This window comes from Nycticebus coucang, chromosome 9 (assembly GCF_027406575.1).
Source record: "Nycticebus coucang isolate mNycCou1 chromosome 9, mNycCou1.pri, whole genome shotgun sequence".
NCBI lineage: Eukaryota > Metazoa > Chordata > Mammalia > Primates > Lorisidae > Nycticebus > Nycticebus coucang.
In genome coordinates, this window is record NC_069788.1 from 107582855 (window position 1) to 107594113 (window position 11259).

General features: G+C 39.8%; 1 non-coding gene and 1 pseudogene across 2 annotated transcripts; one reads left to right on the forward strand and one right to left on the reverse strand.

The window, feature by feature from the left end:
- The first annotated feature begins 1172 nt into the window (after positions 1-1172).
- LOC128593482 (claudin domain-containing protein 1-like) lies at positions 1173-2266 on the forward strand (annotated as a pseudogene). The gene has a single exon (XR_008382365.1). The product of XR_008382365.1 is annotated as a claudin domain-containing protein 1-like (transcript).
- A 4490-nt stretch (positions 2267-6756) lies between these two features.
- Positions 6757-6858, reverse strand: LOC128595075 (U6 spliceosomal RNA). Its single transcript, XR_008382764.1, has one exon. It is a non-coding gene; the product is annotated as a U6 spliceosomal RNA (small nuclear RNA).
- Positions 6859-11259: the final 4401 nt, after the last annotated feature.

The following is an 11259-nucleotide window of genomic DNA, read 5'->3' on the forward strand; positions in this document are numbered from 1 at the left end:
ATTTAGTTTTCAGAAGTAAGATGGCTACGTTGAGGCCAAATGTTTTTTTATTTTTTATTATTTTAGAGACAGAGTCTCACTTTGTTGCCCTCAGTAGAGTACTATGAAATCACAGCTCACAGCAACCTCCAGCTTTTGGGCTCAGGTGATTCTCTTGCCTCAGCCACCTGAGTAGCTGGGACTACAGGCGCCCGCCACAACACTCGGCTATTTTTTTGTTGCAGTTTGGCCGGGACCAGGTTGGAATCCGCCACCCTCAGTATATGGGGCTGGTGCCCTACTTACTGAGCCACAGGCGCCACCCGAGGCCAAATGTTGAAAAGGATTTTATGATTTGCAACATGTTATCATTGTGCCAGAATCTGACAATGAAAACTGGCTTACAGATTTGGCATTTTTATTGACCACTCATTTAAATGAATTAAACATGCCTCTTCAAGGTGAAAACTAACTTATCTATGCAATGTTTCAAACCATAATGGTGTTAAAAATGAAACTGAAATTATGGCAACCTCAAATAAAGGCAAACAGTACTATGCATTTGACGCATTGGCTAAACACAGTCCTATGAACAGCAAAAAATACGCAGCCTTGCTATTCAATTTGTGATAAGAACTTGAAAACAGATTTTAAGATTTCTGGGAAAGGGTGGTGCCTGTGGCTCAGTCAGTAAGGCGCTGGCCCCATATACCGAGGGTGGCTGGTTCAAACCCGGCCCTGGCCGAACTGCAACAAAAAAATAGCTGGGCGTTCTGGCAGGCGCCTGTAGTCCCAGCTACTCTGGAGGCTGAGGCAAGAGAATCGCTTAAGCCCAGGAGTTGGAGGTTCTTGTGAGCTGTGTGATACCATGGCACTCTACCGAGGGCCATAAAGTGAAACTCTATCTCTACAAAAAAAAAAAAGATTTCTGGGAAAATAATCAATATTTTGGTGCATTGCAACTCATTTTTAGTCGACATAAATGTTACCTGCCAATTTTCAAATGGAATGCATAGAGCTGCGATTTGACCTTCAACTTAAAGCAGAAATGTAATCATGTCTCTTTACTCAACTTTTATAGGTTCCCAGAGACAAATAATCCCTCACTTCACAATCACATGCTAATCATATCATCACTTTTTGGTAGCACCTACATTTGCGAGCAACTGTTTTCAAGAATGAAGCAGGCGGGGAGAGTAGGGTGCTGTGGTCTAAGCTAGAGGGTGAGGCTGGTGGAGCAAAAGGATGGGCGAGCAGTCTGAATGCCAGAATGAATAACCGTTTTGCTACAGCATTTGTAATTGCTTGTGTGCTTAGCCTCATTTCCACCATCTACATGGCAGCCTCAATTGGCACAGACTTCTGGTATGAATATCGAAGTCCAGTTCAAGAAAATTCCAGTGATTTGAACAAAAACCTCTGGGAGGACTTCATTAGTGATGAGGCAGATGAAAAGACTTACAGTGATGCACTTTTTTGATATAATGGCACTGTGGGATTGTGGAGACGGTGTATCATCATATCTAAAAACACACATTGGTATAGCCCACCAGAAAGGACAGAGTCATTTGATGTGGTCACAAAATGTATGAGTTTCACACTGACTGAGCAGTTCATGGAGAAATTTGTTGATCCTGGAAACCACAATAGTGGAATTGATCTACTTTGGACCTATCTTTGGCGTTGCCAGTTTCTGCTACCTTTTGTTAGTTTAGGTTTGATGTGCTTTGGGGCTTTGATTGGACTTTGTGCTTGTATTTGCCAAAGCTTGTATCCCACCATTGCCACGGGCATTCTCCACCTCCTTGTAGGTCTTTGTACACTGGGCTCAGTAAGTTGTTATGTTGCTGGAATTGAACTGCTCCACGAGAAACTAGAGCTGCCTGAGAATGTATCTGGTGAATTTGGATGGTCCTTCTGCCTGGCTTGTGTCTCAGCTCCCTTACAGTTCATAGCTTCTGCTTTCTTCATCTGGGCGGCTCAAACCAACCGGAAAGAGTATACCTTAATGAAGGCGTATCGTGTGGCCTGAGTGGGAAGCTGCCTGCTTTACAATTGCCATTTTTATTTTTTAATAATGACTTTCTTTTTTGCTTCCTTCCCATTTGTTTTTTATTTAATTTTTATTTTTTTGTGGATATACCATTTTATTCTGGAAATGTATTTATACATACACACACCACTAAATAGCACTTAATACAACTAAAAATTTATGTGGTTTACTCTAAGTGAGTCCATCTATCAAACAAACTAATCTAGGCTCAGAGTCCAGACAGAACGAAATGGATAAAGATTTGCCAATGTACACAGCTATGATTTAATAAAAAAAAAAAAAAAAGACTTGCCACAAATTTGTGAAAGAAATTTGGCAGTAGGAAATTGACCCCAAACAAGTTCTGCTAATGTTTGTTAGACTTTTCAGTAAAAGTAAGGTAACTATCTGTTCAACTAGAAACTCTTTAGTTTCTTTGGGAAACCTCTAATTGTCAAAACTTCATGTTCACTTTGCTGCTGTAGATAGCCAGTCAGTCAGGGTTACTAGTGGTATCTTAAAATTTGGAAATTATCTGATATCCTTTTCCCTGAACATTGGCACATAGCTTCATCTGAAGTGAAATATGGCAGCTGTTTCTATCATAATTCTGTCTCCACTGAAAAATACAGTGTTTACTAGAAATTTTAAATTTGTAATTGTACAAATTCTAATTCAGTCAGACAAAATGGTTAATGTTATTATCTTAATTTTTTAAAACTCTCCTTAGTAGGCTTTTCAGTACCACCAAGTCATTTTAGATTTTTGCTCTTTCCCTCTTCATATACCAAGCTTATTATTAAAAGTGTGCTTTCTTTTTAACATTAAAGTTACAGAGTAAAATTCCCCAACTGATAATCCATTTATTCCATCCAAATACTATAAAGAAGTTTCCACCATGATGACCCTCCAGAGCTGGGAAACCTACCACAAGATCTAAAGTTTTGGCTGTCTACATTAAACTCTAACTATGTTCTTTATTTCTTGTGGTAAAATGATGTACCTTTCCTTGCCTAAATCCCTTCCTGGTGTGTACCAACATTATTTAATGTCTTCTAATTCAGTCTTTTTTTTATAAATATGTCTATAAACATTGAACTTTAAAAAATCTTATTTATTTATTCCATTACTATAGCAATTGACAGATTTAAAAAACATGTAACTTAGTAATTTCTTACCATATCCTAAATCTGTCTTTTTTAAAAAATAAAATTAAAAACGAGAAAAGACTCAAAAAAAAAAGAATGAAGCACATCAAGACTAAAATTAAAACCAAAATATCTGATAAGCACCTTGTGAACTCACTGAAAATTGCGACTATTTCAATTGAACCACATATTGATGCATCAGTGTCTCAAATACAATGTCAGATGTCCCACTGGTTTTATATTGCCAACTTGTCTTTTATTTTTATCATAAAAGATACCAAAAAAACCCAAAGACATTTTTTACTTAGGTATATACATTTTCTTTTTTTATTACAGATTAATATAGGGATACATATAAGTAAGTTACATTGTTTGCATTTGTCAAGAAAAGTCTGAGTTGTATTTGAGTCCTTCACCCAGTAGGTGTGCCAAACATCCCTACATTGAACCCATTAGGTAAGAGCTTACTTATCCCCTTCCCCCTACTTGAATTTATTTGTGTTTTTCCTCACATGCAGTCCTGTTATTGTTCATCTACTAGTTTCACATTAGAATTGAGTACATGGGATGCTTGTTTTTCCATTCTTGAGATACTTTACTAAGAAGTATATTCAACACAGGCTCGTCGCCTGTAGCTCAAGTGGCTGAGGCACCAGCCACATACACCAGAGGTAGTGGGTTCAAATCCAGCCTGGGCCTGCTAAACAAGGACAGCTACAACCAAAAAAAAAAAAAAAAAATGGGTGGTGCCTGTGGCTCAAAGGAGTGGGGTGCCGGCCCCATATATCAGAGGTGGTGTGCTCACCCGGCCTCGGCCGAAAACTGCCCCCCCCAAAAAAAGAAGTATGTTCAACACAAAAGATGTAAAGATTCCTTTTTTATGAATGAATAGTATTCCATGGCATAAACATATACCACAGTTTATTAACCCAATCATGGGTTGATGGGCAATTGGGTTGTTTCTATATCTTTATATTATGAATTGAGCTGCTATAAACATTTGAGTGCAAATGTCCTTATAGTAAATGATTCTTTTTCTTCTGGATAGATGCCTGGTAATAAGGTTGCAGGATCAAATGGAACATCTACTGTTAGCTCTTTGAGGAGTTAGCTCTTTGAGGAGTCTCTATCATATTTCTTTCCAATAAGGTTGTGTTAGTTTGCATTCCCTCCAACAGTGTACAAGTGTTCCCTTTTCTGTCCATCCATGCCAGCATCTGCAGGTTTGGGACTTTTTGATCTGGGCTCTTTTTATTGGGGTTAGGTGATATCTCAGGGTGGTTTTGATTTGCATTTCTCTGATGCTTAAAGAGTATGAGCATTTTTTCATATGTTTGTTAGCCATTCTTCTGCCTTCTTGGGAGAAGATTTTGTTCATGTCTCTTGCCCAGTGAAAAATGGGGTAGTTTGCTCTTTCTTGTTCATTAGTTTGAGTTTTGTATAGATTCTGGTTATTAGCCCTTTGTCAGATTCATAATATGTGAATATCTTTTCTCATTCTAAAGGTTGCTTCTTTGATTTAATTGTTGTGTCCTTAGCTGTGTAGAAGATTTTTAGCTTGTTCAGGTTCCATTTATTTATTTTTGTTGTTGCTGCAATTGCTAATGGGGTCTTTTCCCCCAGGCCAACATCATCAAGAGTTTTTCCCACACTTTCTTCTTCAGTGTTTATATTTTTGTGTCTTAGATTTAAATCTTTTATCCATCTTAAGTCAATTTTTGTAAGTGGCGAGAGGTCAGAGTCCAGTTTCAGTTTTTTACATGTGGCTAACCAGTTTTCTAAGAACTATTTATTAAATAGAGATGCTTTTCCCCATGTATGCTCTTGTTTGGTTTATCAAAGATCAAATGGTGGTATGAGGCTAGTTTCATCTCTAAGCTTTCTATTCTGTTCCATAGATCTATGTCTCTATTTTTATGCCAGTACCATGCTGTTTTAATCACTGTAGACTTGTACAATAACCTGAAGTCTGATAACGTGTTGCTTCCCAGTTTGTTGTTTCTTAGACTTGCATTGACTATTTTTTTTCTGATTCCAAATGAAATGAGAATTATTTTTTCAAGTTCTTCAAACTATAATGTTAGTGTTTTTATGGGGATTCCATTAAATCTGTAGATAACTTTGGGTAATATACACATTTTAATAATGTTGATTCTTCCCATCCATGAGCATAGTATGTTCTTCTATTTGTTAACATCTTTTGCTATTTCATTTCTCAGGTTTTTTGGTTCTGTCTGTAGAGATGCTTCACATCCTTTGTTAGGTATATTCCAAGATATTTTATTTTCTTTAAAGCTACTGTGAAGGGAATTGTGTCTTTGATTCAATACTCAGCTTGACTATTGTTGGTGTGCATGAAGGCTACTGATTTGTGACATTGATTTTATATCCGAAGACATTGATGTTATTTCTTGATCACTTCCAGGAGTCTCAGGGTGAAAGTTTGACCTCTTCTGCCCCCATTTGGATACCCTTGGTGTTCTTCTCTTGCCTGATTGCATTGGCTAGGACTTCCAGCACTCTATTGAATAGTAGTAGTGATAGAGGTCATCCTTGTCTGGTTCCTGGTCTAAGTGGAAAAGCTTTCAGTTTTACTCCACTCAGTATGATGTTAGCTGTGCACTTGTCATAGATGGCTTCTATTAGTTTAAGAAACGTCCCAACTATGCCTATTTTCTTAAATGTTCTTATCATAAAAGGATGCTGAATTTTGTCGAGTGTTTTATCTGCATCTATTGAAAGGATCACATGGCATATGCTGGTCAATAGTACAACACAACAAGAAGACATTTTAATTGTAAATATTTATGCACCCAACTTAAATGCACCCAAATTTATAAAACAAACTCTAATTGGTTTGAACAGTATGATGTCCTACAACACTGTAATATCTAGGGAGTTCAACATCCCACTGACAGAAATGGACAGATCCTTCAAGCAGAAATTAAACAAAGAAATGATGGACTTAAACACGACTCTGGAACAAATGGCCTTAGCACATACAGAACATCCCACCCCCCAAACGCTGAGTGTACATTTCACTCATCAGATCATGGATGATTCTCCAAAACTGATCATTTCCTAGGACACAAATCAAACCTCAAACAATGTTAAAAAGTAGAAACAATACCGTGTAGCTTTTTTTTTTCTTAATTTTATTTTTATTTTATTTTTTTTTTGTAGAGACAGAGTTTCACTTTATGGCCCTCAGTAGAGTGCTGTGGCATCACACAGCTCACAGAGACCTCCAGCTCCTGGGCTTAGGCGATTCTCCTGCCTCAGTCTCCCAAGTAGCTGGGACTACAGGCGCCCACCACAACGCCCGGCTATTTTTTTGTTGCAGTTTGGCAGGGGCTGGGTTTGAACCCGCCACCCTCGGTATATGGGGCCGGTGCCCTGCTCACTGAGCCACAGGCGCCGCCCAATACTGTGTAGCTTTTTGGACCACAGTGGAATAAAAATAGAAATCAATTCCAACAGAAACCTTCATCCCCACACAAAGTCATGGAAACTAAACAACATTTTGCCGAACAACAGGTAGGTCAAGGAGGAGATACTTCTCTCTTTTTTTTATTTTTTTTAATTTTTATAAAACTTATAAGTATGGAAGGCTTCACAAATTTGCATGTCATCCTTGCACAGGGGCCATGGTAATCTTCTCTGTATTGTTCCAGTTGTATGTGCTGCCAAAGCAAGCACAAGGAGATAACATTTTCTATATTAGTGATCGCAAACGGGACCTGCTCAATGATTTTCAGACTCTTTGAAGAGATGCTACATGATTAGGATTATTATGTGAGGACTTTTTTGCTTATCTATGCTGGCAGATATCACGAAAATTGTGCACAGACCTTTTCCTTTGCTCATCAGCTTTCATTACTGTTTGTGCATTTAATGTGTGGCCCAAGACAACTCCTCCATTGTGGCCCAGGAAGCTAAAAGGTTGGATACCCCTGCCCTAGAGAAACTGATGCACAAATATTCCAAGCAGCATTATATGCACTTTTAACCCCAAATTAGGAACATCTCAAATGTTCAACAGCAGAACAAAGTCTTGGACAAATTAACCATTACCCACTCTAATAAAAATAAGTAAATGGGCAGGACATGGTCGATTGCCCCTGTAATCCCAGCAATTTGGGAGGCTGACACTGAAGGATCAGTTGAGCCCAAAAGTTCAAGACCAACCTAGGCAACACAGCAAGACCCTGTCTCTACAAAAAAAAAAAAAAAAACAAATTAGCCAGGTGTGGTGACAAGCACCTGTAGTCCCAGCAACTTGGGAGGCTGAGGCAAGAGGATCACTAGAGCCCATATGTCTGAGGTTTCAGTGAACTATGATGGTGCCACTGTACTCTAGCCAGGTGATAGAGCAAGGCCCTGTTTCAAAAAAAAAAGTAAAGAATAATAATAGCTAACAATTATAGGGCATTAACAATGGCTAAATATTATTCTAATAGTTTCATAACAAATATTAAACATTAATATATAATATTATATTTTAATTGTTACAAATACTAGTATGGGAATTACTATTTGATATGCACTAGGTTCTAAAATAAAGTTCGTGTATTTTGTGATTTTAGCTTTACACTTAACCTCTTAAAAAGGTACTATATCATACCCATTTTTTTTTTTTTTTTTTTTTTTGTAGAGACAGAGTCTCACTGTACCGCCCTCGGGTAGAGTGCCGTGGCGTCACACGGCTCACAGCAACCTCTTAACTCTTGGGCTTACGCAATTCTCTTGCCTCAGCCTCCCGAGCAGCTGGGACTACAGGCGCCCGCCACAACGCCCAGCTATTTTTTGGTTGCAGTTTGGCTGGGGCTGGGTTTGAACCCGCCACCCTCGGCATATGGGGCTGGCACCCTACTCACTGAGCCACAGGCGCCGCCCCATACCCATTTTTTTTTAATGAGGAAATTGAGGTCAGGATCATACACTCAGTTAATGGTAAAATTGGGAGTCTGCCTTCATGGATCATGACCACCAGAAAAGTGTCCAAGGCAGAAACTTAAGAACAACCAACAAATAAGAAGTTAGCAAGTAGAGAGACGCTCAGGAATATTAAAAACAAAATTAGGGAGGAGAGAGACAAAAGTCCATTTTGGTTCCCTACTATCTTAGAAGTAGTCTGAGGAAACTTGTAGCAGAGATTTATTTATTTATTTATTTATTATTTTATTTTATTTTTTGAGACAGGGTCTCACTCTGTCACCCAGGCTAGAAAGCAATGGCACCATTGTAGCTCACTGCCACCCAAAATTCCTGGGCTTCAGTGATCCTCCTGTCTCAGCCTCTCAAGTAGCTGAGACTACAGGTGCACACCACCACTCCTGGCTAATGTTTCTTATTTTGTTTTTGTACAAGTGGGGTCTCACTATGTTGCCTAGGCCAGTCTTCAACTCTCAGGTTCAAGTGATCCTTCAGTGTCAGCCTCCCAAAGTCCTGGGATTACAGACATAAACCACCATGCCCTACCAAGTATTTTTTTAAATAACAGCTTTATTAAGATATAATTCCCATACCATAGAATTCACCCTTTCAAAGTATACAATTCCCTGTTTTTCATGCTATCCACAATTGTACCGCTACTACCACAATGTAATTTTAGAACTTAACTGTTTCAGCGCTCCAAAAGTAAGCCAGTACCTGTTAGTGGTCATTTCGGCCAGATTCCTGCCCCACCCTAGCCCAAGGAAACTGCTACTCTACATTCTGTACCCATACGCCTATTCTGAACATTCCAGATCAATGGGATGATATCATGTCTGGTCTTTTGTAACTGTTTCCTTTCACTTGGCACAATGTTTTCAAGGTTCATAAATATCATTTCAGGTACCAGTACTTTATTTCTTCTTATTGCCAACTAAAATTTCAGTGTATGAATATGTCACATTTTGTTTATCTATTCATCGGGTGATGGACATTTTGAGTTTCTTCCACATTTCAGCTATTACGAAAAGTGCTTGGCTCAGCATTCATAGCACAGTGGTTATGGCGCCAGCCACCTACACCAAGGCTGGCAGGTTCAAACCCAGCCCGGACCAGCTAAACAACACTGACAACTTCAACAATAAAAAAAAATAGCCGGGGCTTCTGGCAGGCACCTGTAGTCCCACCTACTTGGAAGGCTGAGGCAGGAGAATTGCTTAAGCCCAAGAGTTGGAGGTTGCTGTGAGCTGTGCCACCATGGCACTCTACTGAGGGTGGCACAGTGAGACTCTGTCTAAAAAAAAAGAAAAAAGAAAGAAAGAAAAGTGCCACTATGAACATTTGTGTACAAGTTTTTGTGTGAACACGTTTTCATCTTTTCTTTCTTTTTTTTTTTTTTTTTAGCAGTTTTTGGCCAAGGCCAAGTTTGAACCTGCCACCTCCAGTATATGAAGCCTGTGCCCTACTCCTCGAGCTACAGGTGCCACCCTGTTTTCATCTTTCTTGAGTCCACTTAAAGAGTGAAATCTCTGGCTCATATCGTAACTCTATGTGCAACATTTTGAGGAAATACCAAATCATTTTCCAAAGTGACTGAACCATTGTGCATTCCCAGCAGCAAAATATGAGAATTCCCATTTCTCTATGTCCTCACTAACGCTTATCCTAGTGGGCAAGGAGTGGTAACTCATGGTTTGGAGTAGAGCTCTTGACTGTAGGTTGAATTTAACCTTGAACTCCACAAGGAAAGTCTCTCTCATCCTCAACCTTCATCCAGCCCCTGCCAAATTTCTCAGGTCCCTGGTGAGAATAGCTTCCTGTCTATGGGCAAGAATAGCCTGAGTCCTTCTCATCAGTCAGATGAAAGCTTGCTCCTTCCCTTGCTATATGCCCTTAAAGTAGGGGGAGGGTTTCCTTAGAATCTACCCACTATGAAGGAAATTATTTTCCTATGGGCTGAGCCTAGCCCTTGTCATTTAGACAGCTTTTCATACTCATGTTAAGAGGAGATAGATTTTTTTTCCTCTCACAGAAACATTCTCATCTCTGCAGGCTTCTCTTTATTGCCCTGGGAGGAATATGAAATTTGCCTTTGTCAGAGATAGGCATTTAAGGATGGCTTATTTTGTATAGGAGGTAAAAATTCCACCTGCCGTACAACCCTGGCTTTCATTATTTAAAAGCTAAAATATTCTCAGCCCTTCATCTGAAGGAATAGTTTTATATTATTGCTGGTATATAATTGGGTAATGGGTACAAAGATTCCTGCTATTAGGAGCCTGTGTTGATGGCACTGTAAGGAGTGGTCTCCAAGGTACATGGAGCCAAATATGAGAATTCCCATTTCTCTATGTCCTCACTAACACTTATCCTAGTGGGCAAGGAGTGGTAACTCATGGTTTGGAGTAGAGCTCTTGACTGTAGGTTGAATTTAACCTTGAACTCCACAAGGAAAAGAAGATGTCTAGTGAGCCAAGAAGAGTCTAGTGAGCCAAGAAGAGTCTACAGGGGCGGCGCCTGTGGCTCAGTCGGTGGGGCACCGGCCCCATATACCGAGGGTGGCGGGTTCAAACCCGGCCCTGGCTGAACTGCAACCAAAAAAAAATAGCCGGGAGTTGTGGCGGGTGCCTGTAGTCCCAGCTACTCCGGAAGCTGAGGCAAGAGAATCGCTTAAGCCCAGGAGTTGGAGGTTGCTGTGAGCTGTGTGATGCCACAGCACTCTACCGAGGGCCATAAAGTGAGACTCTGTCTCTACCAAAAAAAAAAGAGTCTACAAATGTGAGTGCAGCTGGTAGATGGAGCCAAGAAGGCTTTGTCATTGACTAGGTTTTCAGTCATCTTTTCTCTGCCAGTGATAAGATCTCCAGAGATACCATTTCTCCTGAGAAAGGGTCTGAGTAAAAAGTTTAAGGGCAGGTTAATAGATCAAAGAAGAGAAAGAAGCTGCTGCTACCTTTGAGCCCTTCCCTTACGCTCTTCCATTTGCTTAAACAGTTCCATTACTCCACCCACAATCCAAACCTCTGCCACTGTCCTTCTGGCCTCATGACCCTGGTTAGATAACATTAAAGCATCCTCAAAACTCCCCCAAGCCTGGCTAAATGCCTCTTCTTGGTGTTTTCAAAGCATCCTGAGCTTATCTCCAGCACAGCAATGATCACATGG